This window comes from Musca vetustissima, unplaced genomic scaffold (genome assembly GCF_032173495.1).
Source record: "Musca vetustissima isolate MV318-11 ecotype Yass unplaced genomic scaffold, APGP_CSIRO_Mvet_v1 utg1380, whole genome shotgun sequence".
Lineage (NCBI taxonomy): Eukaryota > Metazoa > Arthropoda > Insecta > Diptera > Muscidae > Musca > Musca vetustissima.
Window position 1 is genome coordinate 84,731 of NW_026872767.1, and position 19,797 is coordinate 104,527.

The 19,797-nt window shown below is 36.0% G+C and overlaps 1 long non-coding RNA gene across 1 annotated transcript in view; it reads left to right on the forward strand.

Moving 5' to 3' along the window:
• Positions 1-19,797, forward strand: part of LOC133338178 (uncharacterized) — a 48,529-nt gene that overhangs the window by 11,835 nt on the left and 16,897 nt on the right. Inside the window, exon 2 of the long non-coding RNA XR_009754624.1 lies at positions 305-509. This is a non-coding gene — a long non-coding RNA (uncharacterized LOC133338178). The remainder of the gene's footprint in view (positions 1-304; positions 510-19,797) is intronic.

The following is a 19,797-nucleotide window of genomic DNA, read 5'->3' on the forward strand; positions in this document are numbered from 1 at the left end:
AGTATCAACCCCATGGTGAAGGGTATATAAAGTTCGACCCGGCCAAGATAAAAACTATTGCTGCAACTCTCAGTTGGTACTTAAATTTTCTATTGGTCTAACTAATTTTTTATAGATGTTTCAATTAAAAAATAAATACCTTTAACAATTTTCTTATAAGTATCTCTATATTTTTTAATATGTGTAAAAATATTGTATTTTTTTAACATTTAGAGAACATTCTTGATTAATTTTTAAATGATACTTTTTGTGCATTTAGTTAGGTTTGTTTTAAGTGTACTTTATTATTATTCTGTACTTTCAGGAGTCTCATATTCATTTGGTGAAACTTACTCGCCTATTACGTTTAGCACGGTTACTACAGAAAATGGACAGATATTCCCAATATACCGCAATGATTCTAACGTTGTTAATGCTGTTGTTCTCACTTGTAGCTCACTGGTTAGCCTGCATCTGGTATGTCATCGCCGAAAAGGAAAATATGTTTAATGAACCTGGATGGGATATAGGTATGTATCTAAACTATGATATGCCAGATAATGATAAATGTATATCATTATCTGGCATATCATACTGAGTACTTCGAGTTTCCGTTGAGAATGACTAAATAAATTATTATTAAGAAGAATTTACAACAAATGAGAATATTATTCACAATTTCAAAATATCAAAAATGCTCTACACATTCATAGTTGAAATATCACATGAATTTATTCTTTATCCAAAATGCAGGACACATTTGTTGTAGAAATGTTACATTAAGTTATTCTTTATCTAACAGGTTATCGAATAAATTGATCGCATACCAAATAACATGATAGTAAGACTTGAGTATTTAAAATAAATTACTTTCTTGTGATAATATTTTGGACACAAACGTAAAATCCGCACGAAACTCTAAAAAGTAGACCGACATTGATAGTTTCTGGTAGGCAGATTTGCTACCTAGTCAGAAACCAATTCAATTGAAAATGTGCCCAAAAGTACTGAACAATGGAAGGTATCGTTATATGAGGCTACCCCGAAACTTGGCCCAATGATGATTATTTTTGGTATAGAGGTGTGCTATATAATGAGAATCCAAATACCGAACAACAGTCAATTTGAAAACAGTTGAAATACGTGCCCAAAATCCGAATATTAGGGGTACCGTTATATGGAGGCTATACCAAAGTGTGGACTTATTTACCCCATTTGAAATACCGAACATCCTAAAAGAAACAATGTTTGTGTATACAAACAGTTAATGAGAACCATGAGTCAATAAATCAACAAACACCAAGTAAATCTTTGTGGAGAATTTGATGAACATGATCAATCAAAAATAGTAAAAGTAAGATAAGAGAAACAAGCGGCTGGAGGGATGACATGAAGTTCCTCTTCCACCTCACTCGTGTCTTCCTCCATTTCATTGATAGGAGTGAGATCCCTTTGGTAAACTTCAAGCACATCCTAAACGTTTACAATTACCGCTGTTGCTCTGCCTCATTTGTTTCGCGCTGAAGATTTCGTATAATTATATGTGGCTGTGAATTACTACCAAGTGGTGAGGGGGACATATTCAGGATTTGCATTGACTTATCATTTGGGATCTTGAATAAATTACAAATTTGTCAAACACAAAAATAATTGTAATTGCTTACATGGTAAATCAGCGCTATTCCAAACATAGTCGAAAATCACTTCAAATAAAGGCCCATATCCTTACTTTCTAATTTGGGAAAACTCTCTTACTCTCTCTAAATTTAATTTTTTATTTCTTACCATTCTCTGTGGTACAATATTTAGGACAGTTCTCCAAAAATATTTACGTATATCGCTCTATTATCAATAGTTAAGCTAACTACTAAATTTCAGATTTCAATCCATAAATTTTCCATTATAATTTCAATTAAATTGTAAACTATACTACTCCATTTAACAAGATTTCTTAATGATATCTTAGAAGATATTATTCTAAATATAATAATATATTTGAATGTTTGGCAAGTGGCTAACTACTCAAGTAAGTGTATTAATATGACATATTCAATATTTAGTAATAAACAACATTGTATAAAATATAAGAATTTAAATTTGTATATTAAAAAAAGATGATATACTTTAATTTAGGTAGAAAAATTGAGAACTACTCAAAAAACATTAATAAATAATATTAGAATTTGTTTAAATATTTTAGACATAAAATCAATTTAAGCATACCCGATTTTCCGCTTCGAAGGTATTGCCGAAAGGGTTCATTATAAATCATATTTATAAAGTACAGATAATTAAGTAGAACCGTAGTGGTCTATTATTTTTAATTTATATGTGCCGCTTGATAATGAAAATTGCTTTAGGGAATGCGGGAGCTTATTGAAAGTTCTGGCAATTCGCACCTGAAATGATTTATTCATCTGACCGATAGTTCTTTGAACCTTTAATTGGTTTGTTCGGCTTGACTGACAAAATGGAAACATTTGTAGTAGAAAATCAGGAGTTTACTTCTTAGTAGCATTATAAAACAGCATTAATGTTCTACAGTCTATAAATGTCCAAAAACTACAACCAAGAAATTGTTTAACTTTAGTGCTAACATGGTCAAACTTTTTAAGCGAAAAAATATAACGAACAACTCTGTGAATCGATAGCTTAATCCTTTTCATATTTGTTTTGGTTGTACCAGAGAATATTTCAATGCAGTACAGTATATGAGACATTATTAGTGAATGCACCAGTTGTATCTTTATATTGCGGGGTAGAATTAAATCTGTGTTATAAAGTTGGCGTAATGTTAAATGTGTGTGGGTGACTACATTATCAATATGACTATCAAATGTTAGCTTATCGTCAATAATGATACCAAGGCATCTTATGCTACTGACGATGTTAATCAGATTTGTTTACTCCTGGATTTAGAACATTTTAGTACGAATTTAAAAAAATATGCATAACTTTATATTTTCAATAGAGTAAGCTACATATTAAGTTTCCGTTCTCTTTTTCTACCAGTTCCATTGTTTTTTATTATTTAGTACTTTTTATCACAACTTTAGTACTAATTTCCAAAAAAAAAATATGCATAATATTCTATTTGTAATACTTAAAGCTATATTCGATGTTTCACATTTATATCCCTATCGGTTATATTGTAATATAATATTTAGTACATTTTACATTTTAGTACTAATTTCCAAAAAATATTTTCGAACAACATTCTATTTGCCATATCTTAAGCTAAATACCGAGTTTCAGATATGTATCTCTACCGGTTCCATTCAAATATAATAATTAGTACTTCTTAGTACCTTTTAGTACTAATTTCCAAAATTTGTTTACACATACTATTGACAGAGCTGCATACCAAATTTCGGAGCTCTACTTCCAACCGTTCCAACGAAATACAGGTTTAGTACTTTTTAGTACCATTTCAGTACTAATTCAAAAAAAATATATATTGCCAATTTTTTAACATGACTGAAGCGGAGGTTCACCCCTATATAACTCGGGAATTGCTTATGTATATGAAAAAAGTGAATAGTTTTGGGTTAATTGATCTGTCGTTGCAAACTGTTCATGATATTGAACTCCAAACTTTATTTTGGTGGAAGCTGTGTCTACTTTAATGTAAAATAATGTGTAAAAACAGGTTGAGGCGTACCAGTTTTTTATGTTCTGTATCGATTTGTGATTAAGTCACTCATTCCACTGTCTTCGTGTCAAAGTAAAACTATAGACCAACAAAATGGGGACTACGCCCCTTATGTATCATTTTTCAAAATTTTAACTGTATCTACCTTTAAATGATGCTGACATTTTGAAGCTCGACTTTGAGTGTTTTTTGAATTTTAATACGCATACAGGAATTTCTAAAAATCGATTATAAGATTATTGTAGTCGCGATTCTTAGTAATTTGGTATATATTTTGTGTATGTAGTATGCACAGCTTCAGGGTAATACTCATCCGAAGGTGAAAATTTTGTGCGACCAAAATTCTAAAAAACCTATTTTTCGGGTCAAATTTGTAGATCTGTCAACTGAATGATAAGGTTTTTTACGTTTCGGATGATATAAAATCTTCTTCGTGAAAATCCATCAATTAGAACGGCGGGAACTGGCCTTCCAAAAACACGAAATTTGGAAAAAATGTTTTTGAAAATATCGCGGCTTTTATTGTATTTTCTGTGGATCATTTCGGTTTCAATAAATGACCTCATACGGATTTTGATCTTTTTCGAAAAGAGAACTTTAAAAATTTCAGCCGAAAGAGAGATGTACCCAATTTATCTCAAAAATAGTGTGAGCTGGCACATCCATGGTTCTTAATGGACCACATTGAAATCGGTATAGATCGACGTATTTTTTTAGGGTGCACACCGAAATCGGATGCGCGTTAATGGCAAATGGAGTTTTCGGAAAGTATTCGCGTTTTATGAGTTTTTGGGTACTTCAATGCAACATGTGGCACATCTTAGGCGTCAAATGAAATTTCGCAAAATATACATGGATTGGAAGATAAACTTCAGTACTTCCTTGAAACCGCATGCACATCAAATGATTTTGAGAATTACACGATTTAGACGCAATTTAAAATGAATATTTCATAATAATATTATTATTATTGTTACGTTCTTGGACTTCACTTATTCCCGTGTAGACGTTGTTTTATTTCCCGATACAGTTCGTACCAAATAAAACGCGGGTTCGTTCTGATTACGATTATTACAATGATTTTATTCACACAATTTTACTTTGCACTTTACTTTACACGACGGTTTCAATTCGCGCTCTGATTCACAACTGACTCACTGCCTTTCCATTCCCTCTATTTATATGAGCCCGGCCTGTCGCTACAGAAGTTTCTAGACGATCTGGTAACACCTAGATCACGAACAATCTACCAATGCAACAAACACATTGAGTAACAATAACAACAACAAACTTGAGTAAACAAACTTACAATAACAACAACACATATACAGGCGAGGGAATAACAAAGAAAGAGGAATAACAACAACACATATACAGGCGAGGGAATAACAAAGAAAGAGGAATAACAACAACACATATACAGGCGAGGGAATAACAAAGAAAGAGGAATGACGTTTAACAAGAATTGTACGACAATAACAAAATAGAAAATGAAAGAGGAAATGGAAGGATGTAGAAAAATCTATACAGTGGTTGTTGTTGTGAAGTTATTCAAATAAACTGCGTAGTAGAAATTTACGTTACAATTCAAATTCTTAAATTAACGGAATTCATCTAAATTAACTTAAATCTAAAGTTATATTCGTAACATTGCCCCCCGCTTAAGCCTGTTCGTCCCGAATAGGCACAGTTCCCGTTCCGTAGGGGGTCAGCCGCTCCAAATGTACAACTTTCATCTTCGACCTGGGACTGTCGCTCCTCTGGATGCGATAAACGACGTCATTTATTTTCGTGACAATCTTGTAGGGTCCTTCCCAGTGCGTTTGCAATTTGGGGCATAGTCCTTTCTTTCGTTGTGGGTTGAACAATAGTACCAGTTGCCCTTCTTGAAACCCATCGGTATTTGCCGCTCGATCGTACCTTGCCTTCATGCGGTTGCTAACCATTTTTATTCGATGTCGGACTGCATCGTGGACTTTACTAAAAGAGTTTTGGCTGTCTTCATCTTGGTTCACATCGTCGTTTGGGGTAGCACCGAATATCAAATCGCCAGGTAGCTTTAATTCATTTCCGAACAGAACTTTGGCTGGGGTCCGGGATGTGGAATCATGAATGGCCGATCTATAAGCCAATAAAAACTTTGGAATATGCTCATCCCAGTCTCGTTGGCCACTGTCCACCACTTTCCGTAGATGTTCTTCAAGGGTGCGATTGAATCTTTCCACCATGCCATCTGATTGTGGATGTAGGGGCGTCGTTCTGGTTTTCTTAATTCCGTAGGAGTCACACATTTCCTTGAAGATCGCTGATTCAAAATTCCTACCTTGATCGGAATGAACCTCAGATGGAACACCATAGCGACAAATCCAATTTTTGCTGAACACATCCACAATTGTCCTGGCTTCTTGATTTGGGATAGCATAAACCTCCGGCCATTTACTGAAGTAATCCATGACCACTAAGACATACCGGTTCCCAGAGTCGCTCGTGGGGAACGGTCCAGCTACATCCATTGCGATTCTTTCAAAAGGGGCTCCTGAATTATACTGTTGCATGTAGCCTCGACTCTTCCGTGTTGGACCTTTAGCTTTTATGCACCTTTCACAATTGGCGATCCAGTCGGCAATGGATTTTTGACAGCCGACCCAGTAGAATCTCTGCTTTACCTTTTCAGCGGTCTTTGCTATGCCAAGATGTCCTCCACTCGGCCCATCGTGAAACTCCGACAAGACATCTCTTATTTTGGAGTCTGGGACGACGATCAAGTTCCGGTGAGATTTACCGTCCTCACTTTCCCATTTGCGATATAGGCAGCCATCTTTTATAAGTAGACTGTCCCACTGGGCCCAATAGGATTTTAAAAGAGGGCTTTCGGAGGTAATTTCTTTACGACTAGGTCGCTTGCCCGTTTCAATGGCCGAAATTACTTTGCCCAGAATGGGATCTCTTCGTTGTTCCGTCGACCAATCTTCACCCGACTCAAACTGCAATAGTCGGACATCAACGATATTCTCCTTATTCTCAGCCTTTGAGCAATGCCTGCATTCTACCTTGCATGGCCGACGAGACAGGGCATCAGCATTACCGTGTTTTCCGCCTTTTCTGTGCTCGATTCTGAAATCATAACTCTGGAGCCTCTCGATCCAACGGGCTAGTTGACCTTCCGGATTCTTAAACCGCAGCAACCATTGGAGAGCAGCGTGGTCGGTCCTCAGCAGGAAATGCTGACCATATAGGTATTTGTGGAAGTGTTTAACGCTCTCAAGGGCAGCAAGCAGCTCTCTCCTCGTCACACAGTAATTCCTCTCAGGCTTCGACAATGTCCGGCTGTAGTACCCGATGACTTTTTCCTGTCCGTCGATTTCCTGGGAAAGGACGCCACCGATGCCGCACGCACTTGCGTCTGTGTCCAGAGCAAACTTTCCGCCAGGTATAGGGTATGCCAAAATGGGGGCTCTACATAGCATGTCTTTGAGTTTACTGAACGCCTCTTCTTGGTCGTTGCCCCACTGGAACCTCTGGCCTTTTTGCGTTAAGCGGTGTAGACAGGCGGCGATGTTGGCGAAATTTGGGACAAATCGACGGTAGTAGGTGCAGAGACCCAGAAAGCTTCGCAGCTCATGGAGATTTCGGGGCTGCGGCCAATCTCTGACGGCTTGAATTTTCTCCTTATCCGTCGATATGCCCTCCGGCGTCACGTGATGCCCCAGGAACTTCACCTCTCGTTGGAAGAGACTGCACTTCTTTGGGTTCAGCTTGAGGCCTGAAGACGAAAGCTGCTGAAGAACATCCTTTAAATTCTTGATGTGTTCGTCGAAGTTGCGTCCCATGACTATGATGTCATCCAGGTATATGAGGCATGACTTCCACTGCAGCCCTTTTAACACACGCTCCATCAGCCTTTCAAATGTAGCCGGGGCGTTGCAGAGTCCGAATGGCATGACATTGAACTGCCAGAGACCCCCATTAACGCCAAACGCTGTTTTCTCCTTATCTTTCTCGGCGATCTCTACTTGCCAGTACCCACTCTGCAGGTCGAGGGTGGAGAACCATGACGTCCCGGCTAATGTGTCCAATGTGTCGTCGATTCTTGGGAGCGGATAGCTGTCTTTCTTGGTGACATCATTCAACTTTCGGTAGTCCACACAAAACCGGGTGCTTCCGTCTTTCTTCTTGACCAAGACCACTGGGGAGCACCATGGACTTGACGATGGTTCTATTACACCACTCTTTTCCATTTCACTTATCAGCTTCTGGACCTCGTCTCTTTTGGCCAGGGGAACACTTCTTGGAGGCTGTTTAATGGGTCGCGCGTCTGCTGTATTGATTTCATGCTTCATCACTGATGTTCTTCCTTGGTGCTCTTTTGTCAACGCAAAGGTAGAGGCATATTTCCATAATAGCTGCTTAGCCTTGTTCCTCTCGGAAGGTGATAATTGGTGTGTCCAGTCTTTTATGTAGCCGTCGAGGTGCTTCTTCTCCATGGCTGCTGGCTTTTCGGTGCTAGTTTCCAAATTAACTACAGCTTCAGCTGGTGTGCATTGTCCAACATCGGAAAATTGGCAAATTTGCTCTTGCTTGTTTGACAGGTTCAAAACTCTAACAGGAATTAATCCGTCCTTGTTGCTTTTCACCAGGGCATTCGCTATTAGGATGTTACTGTTTCTGTTTTCTGCTGGTTCCACCACCCACAACTTCTCGGCTCCACAATCTCCATTCATTGGTACCCATATTATTGCTTCGGCACAGGGCGGTATTATCTCTGGATGGTCCGTAGTCAGACGTCTAATGGGTGTAATTTCATCATAGCCCACGTTTAACGGAATTTCGACGTTAGACCAGGTCATCACACGCTCTTTCATATCCAGATTGATACCGAAGGCAATCATAAAATCTGCGCCTATTATCACTTCGTCTACGATATCGGCAACTATAAACTCGTAATTCACCGATTTATTGGCAATAGTTAGTCTCAGGGTAATCTTGCCGTGTACTGCCGCGGGCTCCCCAGTTGCTGTGCGCAGTCTGACTCCATTAAGTTGCGTTATGTTTCCCTTTACCAGATCTGATCTTATGATGGACTTTGATGCGCCTGTATCTAACGTCAGAACTCGCTTGTCACCATTGATGTACCCAGTTGTTGTTAGGTTCTGACTTTTCTGTTGTACTATTGCTATGGAGATTGTGGGGCCATCGTCGATGGGAGCCATTTCATGCCCCGCTGGACTGGCTCGATTTAGTTTAACGGTGACTCATTGGTGGACTGTTGAGCCATTCGTCTACCTTCTTTCGTTGGAGGTGGTGACGATGACCTGGATCGTTTGCGCTTAGCTCTGCATTCGCGTGCAATATGACCTGCTTTATCGCAGTTGTAGCATCTAACCCTGGGCTTAGTCATCCCTACTAACTTTGTTTCTTCTATTACCTGCTTCATGGCGTCCTTGATCGAGTTAACGAGAGATTTGGGTTCGCAACCTTCGGTCTCCAGTTGGCGAATCTTGTGGGTCTGGGGCTTAACAATTATTCTTGCCGTCTCTTGGGCAAGGGCAAACGACACAGTTTCGGCAAACGACGCTTTTGGTGACGCATATGTTGCACATTTAATCTCAGGGTCACGTATGCCATTCACAAAGGTTTCGATTTTCATACGGTCCAGCAATGAGTGATTCTCTCCTGGATACGCCATTAGCACCAAACGTTCCACCTCAGCTGCAAAGTCTTGTAGCGTCTCGTTTGCCCTCTGTACTTTTCCCCTTAGTTCCATAAGGTAGATGTTTTGTTTATGTTCGCCACCGTACTTACGTTCCAGTGCAGCAATAACATCTTCATAGTTGCTTCTAGAAGCGACAGGAATACTCTGTATAACATCAGCAGCACTGCCCTTCAATGCCAGAAGTAGTGCAACCGCTTTGTCGCTGTCGTTCCACGAATTTCTAGAAGCCACTGTCTCGAACTGTAACTTGAAAACATTGAATGACGTAGAGCCGTCGAATACAGGAGGTTTGATTTTTAGTGTGTTATCAGGAGCTCGCACCGGACCACCTTTGATTTCCAGTTCCGACATTTTCTTCTCCAGATTTGTAAACCTGTGGTCGTGGACCAGAAATTTCTCGTCAACCGACTGCACTTTCTTATCCAACTCTTTAATTTGGACCTCCACGGTTTCCACTCTCCTTCCAATAACTTCTGTAATGTACTCGAGTTTCTCGTTCGTTATTCTCGAATTCTCTTCGAACATTCGTCTCGTGTTTTCTTCTAACTTTCTGGAATTCTCTTCGCTCCTTCTGAAATTTTCCTCAAACATTTTGGCCAGCATTTCTCTGAAATCGTCACCCCTGGCAGCTACTGACGAGACTTCCCCACCGTTGGATTCGCTCATTTCCGATAAATCCACTTCATCCTTACTGTCAAACTCATATGTATCGATGTTCATACCACGGCGCTCGAACTCATCCAACAGACGTTTTTGTAGTTCAGCCTTGTTGCCAGTAGAGGACAATTCCAATTTATTCAGCTCCTTCTTCAAGTCTTCCACTCGTAGATCCTTAAACTTCATCGTAGTATTATCGTAATCTCACTTCCGACACCAATTGTTACGTTCTTGGACTTCACTTATACCCGTGTAGACGTTGTTTTATTTCCCGATACAGTTCGTACCAAATAAAACGCGGGTTCGTTCTGATTACGATTATTACAATGATTTTATTCACACAATTTTACTTTGCACTTTACTTTACACGACGGTTTCAATTCGCGATCTGATTCACAACTGACTCACTGCCTTTCCATTCCCTCTATATGAGCCCGGCCTGTCGCTACAGAAGTTTCTAGACGATCTGGTAACACCTAGATCACGAACAATCTACCAATGCAACAAACACATTGAGTAACAATAACAACAACAAACTTGAGTAAACAAACTTACAATAACAACAACACATATACAGGCGAGGGAATAACAAAGAAAGAGGAATAACAACAACACATATACAGGCGAGGGAATAACAAAGAAAGAGGAATAACAACAACACATATACAGGCGAGGGAATAACAAAGAAAGAGGAATGACGTTTAACAAGAATTGTACGACAATAACAAAATAGAAAATGAAAGAGGAAATGGAAGGATGTAGAAAAATCTATACAGTGGTGGTTGTTGTGAAGTTATTCAAATAAACTGCGTAGTAGAAATTTACGTTACAATTCAAATTCTTAAATTAACGGAATTCATCTAAATTAACTTAAATCTAAAGTTATATTCGTAACATTATTTTTATATATGGCAATTTTTCGGCGAAATTCGGGTAAAATAGAAGAATAACCCCAACATTTTTTCTGAAATTTCTTGTATAAAATTAAAAAAAATATATGATGACATATTTCTTCGAACCAAAAACAAATATTTTTCTTCAATATCTTGTTTTGTTGTCGCTGTAATTTACAAACCGCTACACAGGCTTGTGTGATTTTGATATAATTTTATTAATATAATGAAAATATTGATGAAATCTGCTTTATATATATATTTTTTTATTTTTCTCATATTTCGCGAAGATGTGCAACTTTATAGCGATTATTATAATATATTCATATTTTACGAAGGAAGATATATATGAACGTGTTTGGTCAATTTAATAAAACGCGTAATTTTAAGATTTTTTCCTTAAACGGCATTTACATTAGAACAATTTACAGGGTTAATCTACTTTATGAGGATTTATTTGACAAATTTGACAAACATTAAAACCTCTATAACTTTTGCGCGCATAAACCAAACATTTGATCGCGAACGGTTTCGGAGTCAGAACATTTTTCTCTATATGTCTACACATATAGAGAAAAAATTTCTGACTCCGAAACCGTTCGCGATCAAATTTTTGGTTGATGCGCGCAAAAGTTATCGAGGTTTTAATTTTGGGCATAAGAAAAAAATCTTAAAATTACGTCGTTTATTATATTGACCAAAAACGTTGATATATATATCTTCCTCCGTAAAATAAGAATATGAATATATTATAATAATCGCGATAAAGTTGCACATCTTCGCGAAATTTGAGAAAAATAAAAAATATATAGCAGATTACATCAATATTTTCATTATTTTAATGACATACACACACCTAAAAATTAATTTAAAAATATCTACATAATCTAAACACCATGGTGAATCAAATGATATCAATATCACACAAGTCTGTGTAGCGGTTTCTGAATCAAAGCGACAATAAAACAAGATATTGAGGAAAAATATTTGTTTTTGGTTCGAAAAAATGTCATCATATTTATTTTTTTAATTGGATTATTTTTTTAATTATGGATTATTCTGCTATTTTACCCGAATTTCGCCGAAAAATTGACATATATAATAATAATCACTTTTTGTCTATAAGCATACGCCTTTCGGATTATATCAAGACCCTTCCTATAAATCTTAGAATTCTATAAATAGAAATAAATCTTAAAATAAAATAATGTTATGAAATATACATCTTAAATTGCGTGAAAATCGCGTAATTCTCAAAATCATTTGATGCGCATGCGGTTTCCAGGAAGTACTGAAGTTTATCTTCCAATCCATATATATTTTGCGAAATTTCATTTGACGGCTAAGATGTGCCGCAAGTTACATTGAAGTACCCAAAAAATCGTAAAACGCGAATACTTTCCGAAAACTCCAGATGCCATTAAGGCGCATCCGATTTCGATGTGCACCCTAAAAAAATACATCGATCTATACCATTTCAATGTGGTCCATTAAGAACCATGGATGTGCCAGCACAATCTATTTTTGAGATAAATTGCGTACATCTCTCTTTCGGCTGAAGTTTTTAAAGTTCTCTTTTCGAAAAAGATCAAAATCCGTATGAGGTCATTTATTGAAGCGGAAATGATACACAGAAAACGCAAATAAATCCGCGATATTTTCAAAAAATTTTTTTGCCAAATTTCGTGTTTTTGGAAGGCCAGTTCCCGCCGTTCTAATTGATGGATTTTCACGAAGAAGATTATATATCATCCGAAACGTAAAAAACCTTATTGATCACGGGTACCCATATCATTCAGTTGACAGATCTAAAAATTTGGCCCGAAAAATAGGTTTTTTAGAAATTTGATCGCACAAAGTTCGCACCTTCGGATGAGTATTACTCTGAAGCTGTACATACTACATACACAAAATACATATCAAATTACGCAGATTCGCGACTACAATAATCTTATAATCGATTTTTATAAATTCCTGTTTGCGTATTAAAGCTAGAAGTAAAATTAAAAAAACACTCAAAATCGAGCTTCAAAATGTCAGCATCATTTAAAGGTAGATGCAGTTAACATTTTGAAAAATGATACATAAGGGGCGTAGTCCCCATTTTGTTGGCTTCTAGTTTTATTTTGACACGAAGACCGTGCAATGAGTGGCTTAGTCACAAATCGATAGAGAACATAAAAAAACTGGTTCGCCTCAACCTGTTTTTACACATTTTTTTACCCTTCACCACACTGTGGTACAGGGTATTATGTCTTTGTGCATATGTTTGTAACAGGCAAAAGGAAACGAGATAGACAGATGGTTCCTTTTGAGAATATGCATAGAATCACTTTCTAAGTCGAATTTAACATGCACAGACAGTCCGTCTGTCTGTCTGTGCATGTTAAATTGTAAACAAAGTACAGGTCGCATTTATGATCCGAATTGGATGAAATTTGGCATAGGTCACTTATTCGGCCCAAGGACGAACCCTATTGAAATTGGGAAAAATCGGTTCAGATTTAGATATAGCTCCCATATATATATTTTACCGATTTAATGTAAACGGTCCCTATATATCTTTCGATTTGCACGAAATTTGGTACAGCCTAATCATTTAGGTCTATAATGATGTATGCCAAGTTTCGAGAAAATCGGTCCAGATTTAGATATAGCTCCCACATATAGTTTCGTCCGATTTCATGTAAATGGTGCCCCAAAGTCCCTATATATCTTTCGATTTGTACGAAATTTGGCATAACGTACTGAATTGAGCCTAGAGTGATGTCTGCCAAGTTTCGAGAAAATCGGTCCAGATTTAGATATAGCTTCCATATATAGTTTCGTCCGATTTCATGTAAATGGTGCCCCAAAGTCCCTATATATCTTTCGATTTGCACGAAATTTGGCATAACGTACTGTATTGAGCCTAGAATGATGTCTGCCAAGTTTCGTGAAAATCGGTCCTGATTTAGATATAGTTCCCATATATAGTTTCGCCCGATTTCATATAAATGGTGCACCAAAGTCCCTATATATCCTTCGATTTGGACGAAATTTGGCATAACGTACTGAATTGAGCCTAGAATGATGTCTGCCGAGTTTCGTGAAAATCGGTTCTGATTTAGATATAGCTCATATATAGTTTCGTCCGATTTCATGTAAATGGTGCCCCAAAGTCCCTATATATCTTTCGATTTGCACGAAATTTGGCATAACGTACTGTATTGAGCCTAGAATGATGTCTGCCAAGTTTCGTGAAAATCGGTCCTGATTTAGATATAGTTCCCATATATAGTTTCGCCCGATTTCATATAAATGGTGCACCAAAGTCCCTATATATCCTTCGATTTGGACGAAATTTGGCATAACGTACTGAATTGAGCCTAGAATGATGTCTGCCAAGTTTCGTGAAAATCGGTTCTGATTTAGATATAGCTCATATATAGTTTCGTCCGATTTCATATAATTGGTGCACTAAAGTCCCTATATATCTTTCGATTTGCACGAAATTTGGCGTAACGTACTGAATTGAGCCTAGAATGATGTCTGCCAAGTTTTGTGAAAATCGGTTCTGATTTAGATATAGCTCCCATATATAGTTTCGTCCGATTTCATATAATTGGTGCACTAAAGTCCCTATATATCCTTCGATTTGCACGAAATTTGGCATAACGTACTGAATTGAGCCTAGAGTGATGTCTGCCAAGTTTCGAGAAAATCGGTCCAGATTTCCAGATTTCTATATAGCTCCCATATATAGTTTCGTCCGATTTCATGTAAATGGTACACCAAAGTCGCTATATATCTTTCGATTTGCACGAAATTTGGCATAACGTACTGAATTGAGCCTAGAGTTATGTCTGCCTTGTTTCGTGAAAATCGGTCCAGATTTAGATATAGCTCCCTTTTAATATAGATTTACTTTAAGTAATTGACGCACCAAGGAACCAATAGGCTGATAGGAACAAAACGTTCTGAAATTAGTATAACCTAACCTGTGACAAGTTTTTTTTGAAATCGCTTAATATTTGGATAGAGCTTCCATATATATTTTCGCCCGATTTCAAGTAAATTGTTAGTCAGTTTGACATCAATTTTTGCACAACTTACAAAATTGAGCATAGAATTACGCAGTTGCGTTTTCTAGAATTACAGACATAGCCCAACGGATGACCTATTTATATTTGTTTGAACTCGATTTACATACTTTATGGATAGATCTAGGTAGATGCACATTTACATAAATATCACATATTTTATTTCATTCAATTTCATGTTAATAATCCTGTTTAATATACCCATAGTGGTGAAGGGTATCATATAGTCGGCACAGTCCGACTTTACTACTTTCCTTACTGGTTTTACATTAAAGTAGACACAGCTTCCACCAAAATAAAGTTTGGAGGTCAATATCATGAACAGTTTGCAACGACAAATCAATTAACCCAAAACTATTCACTTTTTTTCATATACTTAAGTAGTTCCCGAGTTATAAAGGGGTGAACCTCCGCTTCAGCTATGTTAAAAAATTGGCAATATTGCCCATATATATATATATATATATATATTTGCATTTGTATTTGCGTAAGCTATATTTTCACACATAGCACTTCGCTTATCGTAGGCAAAGCTGCATACCAAATTTCAGAGTTCTACATCTAACCGTTTCCGCGTAATACAGATTTTAGTACGAATTTTCAAAAACCGATTTATCACTCGCCTACGCACCATAGCCGACCTACATGCCAAATTTCAAGTTTCTGGCTTTAGCCATTTCGTCTGGGCGTTGATTATACAGATGATGCAGACAGTTGGAATATGGTGCTCAGATGCCAAGTACCATCAAAAGGAATCAGACACCTCTCTACATAACAAGTATGTTGGTTACGATGTTCTACTGGATATGATTCTGCAAGAAGCTACGCTATGGTGATACTTCGAATATAGCTATACTTGTCATGACGTGGGAATTGGTGAAGGTGGTCAGTGCTTTATGATATTTTATAATATGTGACTTCAATTCTGCGCTCTAACATGGTGTTTGTGGTCATCGATGTGGGCTTCTAATAAAAGCAACTAACTATATAATCAAAGTGATTAGGCCACTATCAGACAGGCATCAATGAAATTTTGAAGGCGCAAAAAATAGTTCTCTGTTTTATGTATTTGTTTAGGGTGCACACCGAAATCGGATGCCCGTTAATGGCATATGGAGTTTTCGGAAATTATTCTCGTTTTACGATTTTTTGGGTACTTCAATGCAACATGTTGCACATCTAAGGCGTCAAATGAAATTTCGCAAAATATATATGGATTGGAAGAAAAACCTCAGTACTTCCTGGAAAGCGCATGCGCTTCAAATGATTTTGAGAAATACGCAATTTAGACGCAATTTAAAATGTATATTTCATAATATTATTTTATTTTAGGATTTATTCCTATTTATAGAACCCCTGAAGGGTCTTGGTACAATCCGCAAGGTGTATACTTATACACAAAACGCGATTATTATTACATATGGCAATTTTTCGGCAAAATTCGGGTAAAATAGAAGAATAACCCCAACATTTTTCTGAAATTTCTATATATATATATAAAATAGAAAAAATTTGTTTGTTTGTATGTTACCGATAGACGCCAAAACCGCTGAAGAGATCTTAATGAGATTTACACTGTATGTCGGGGCATGCCCTGAAAGTAACATAGGCTATTTAAACTTTTAAAATTCCGCGTGGATGCGGAGTTATAGCATCAATAGTAAACATACCTCAAAATTTTTGAACATGTAATATGCGTTTATCTTAAGAACGGTTACAGATACCGTTTTCAAAATTTGCCTGAATAACGAAGGTGTGAATACACACCATCCATACAAAAATGAGCCTGGTACGATCGGGAGAAAATGCACTCCCCGTTGCACTTAAATTATTTACATGTATGAAAAAAAGTTTCGTTTCTAGATGCAAACACCATAAACAGATTTTACTAAAATTTTCACCGCACGACATACCATCCGAGGCAAATAACATAGGCTATACAAACTTCTAAAATTCGGCGTGGATGTGGAGTTATAGCTTCGAAAGTAATCATAAATCTGAAATAATATTTCAACTCCATGCTTATGTCTTAAAAAGGATTACAGATTCAAACTTCAAAATTTGTCTGAGTAACTTAGTTACAAATATGAATCATCCCTACAAAAATTGACGATATAGAATGGGGGAAATTTACTCTCAATTGCGTTTAATTTATCTATACATAGAAAATAGAAATTTCCGCAGTGTTATTCCTTCCCATAAAAGTAAGACAGACAAGATAAACTTTCAAAATTCCGCAATCACGAGGAGATATAGCATCAAAAGTATACATCTGAACTAATATTTAGTTTCTTTGCATATCTATGAATATCTTGAATAAATTGGTTTATAAACAAGTGTATGGTACTCAGATGATTACATATTCAATCTTAAATGACCAGGAAGTACAAAATTGGTCCCAATTAAGAGTTTCCGACTAATAATTTTTGGTCGTATTATGTCATTATCAGTAATGATAATAACCACCAGTTAAATAAATCCGTTAACGTCCGTTGTTATTCATTTCACCATTTTCATCACATAATGGATAAAAATTTGTGTAAAATTCAAAATTAGTGACATTTTTACATTTTCTGAAAAAAAAAATTAAATTTGGAAATTATTTTTTATTTTTTATTATTTATTTTTTTTTATTTCAAAAATTCTACAGCTGTGGGAGAAAACGCCTATAACTTTGTCCCGTGGGCTGTTGGTGTGTTTCAAATTTGTCACACACACAATTATAAATGATAAACATTTGAAAATGAAACAAATATTTTTAAAATGGTCATTTATTTCCTTTTGTTTTCATATACTGAACGAAAAGATAAGGATATTTTTGGCAAAAATCAGTTTGGCACAAGTCGAAATATATGATTAATGCAATGGCAGAAGGTAAAAAAGAAGCAAATACATCTTTATATGGGAAAATATATCATAAACAAACTAATTTGCAATTCCTTAAATTATTAAATAATAAATTTTACAATTTTTTCACAATTGAATGACAGAGAAACAGAAATTTTGAAATTTTTGTATTTAAAACAAATACAATCACACAAATTTTACATTTTTTGGACAGCCCTGCTATAAATTCTATAAAAACTGGTTATGACTGGATATGATATGAACTGGATATGACTAAAACTATTATTTCAAGAATGTTTAAAGTAAACGACTAACTTAGTTGTCATTCCATATTGGGAATTGATCTTGGTTTGTTGAAAATACCAAGGTATGTATAGTTAAGCCCAATACTAAATTAAGGTTCGGTTAAAATATGAAGTGGCGAAAATATATTCATTTTAAAAACCTTTTTTGGCAATGAAACAAATATACAAAATTAAATCTTAGCAAGAATTGTACATCAGGGATCTATTCGGAGCGAGGAAGGGATTAGACAGACATATAGGTTGGTGATAATGGGAATGAAGGATTGTATTGGCCTTTTAATAAGCCAAATTTGTTTCTTTAGTTAAAGATGATATTATTTTTAAGAAATATCTATAGTCGAACCTTAATGTTCGATTTTGGGGCTACTATAACACCGATATCGCACTTATCAATAAATAGCAAACCATTGTTAACCGTGGGAATGAATCATGAATCAAATCCCATATTGAAGTAAGTTTGGCAGAAGCGTCAAATGCCTAGGTTAAAAACTTTAGTAGGGGCAGCGAAGCGCCACGGGTTCAGCTAATCTTGTATAAAATAAAAAAAAATACATACATACATACATATGTATATGATGACATTATTTTTTCGAACCAAAAACAAATATTTTTCCTCAATATCTTGTTTTGTTGTCGCTGTGATTTACAAATCGCTACAGGGACTTGTGTGATTTTGATTTAATTTGATTCATCATGGTGTTTAGATTATGTAGATATTTTGAAATTAATTTTTAGGTGTGTGTATGTCATTAATATAATGAAAATATTGATGTAATCTGCTATATATATTTATTTTTCTCATATTTCGCGAAGATGTGCAACTTTATCGCGATTATTATAATATATTCATATTCTTATTTTACGGAGGAAGATATATATCAACGTTTTTGGTCAATATAATTAACGGCGTAATTTTAGTAATATGTTTAGATTATGTAGACGTAAGCTAAACACCATGATGAATAAAATCATATCAAAATCACACAAGTCCGTGTGGCGGTTTGTAAATCACAGCGACAACAAAACAAGGTATTGAGGAAATATATTGTCATCATATATATTTTTTAATTTTATGCAAGAAATTTCAAAAAAAATGTAGGGGTTTTTCTGCTAGTTTACCCGAATTTCGCCGAAAAATTGACATATATAAAAATAATCACTTGTTGTGTATAAGTATACGCCTTTCGGATTATATCAAGATCCTTCCTAAATCGCGTTATTCTCAAAATCATTTCATGCGCATGCGGTTTCCAGGAAGTACTTAAGTTTATCTTCCAATCGAAGCTGAAGTTTTTAAAGTTATCTTTTCGAAAAAGATCAAAATCCGTATGAGGTAATTTTTTGAAGCGGAAATGATCCACAGAAAACAGAATTATATTATACATCTATATCTATAATAATGGAGCAAGAAAAATGTATACTAACGCATCAATTGAGAATGGCTGGACCGATTTGACTCAAAATTTCTTTCATGTCGGTAATTACAGTGGGAAGGTTTTTATAAAAGAAAATTTTGAGAAAAATCCGCGAAAATCTTGCAAACATTATTTAAAGAAAGGGCGGGAACGATTTGAATTAAAATTGCTATCAATAGTCTGTAATTGAAGTGGAAAGGTTTTAATGAAAGAACATTTTGAGAAAAATCCGCGAAAAAGTTGCAAAATATATT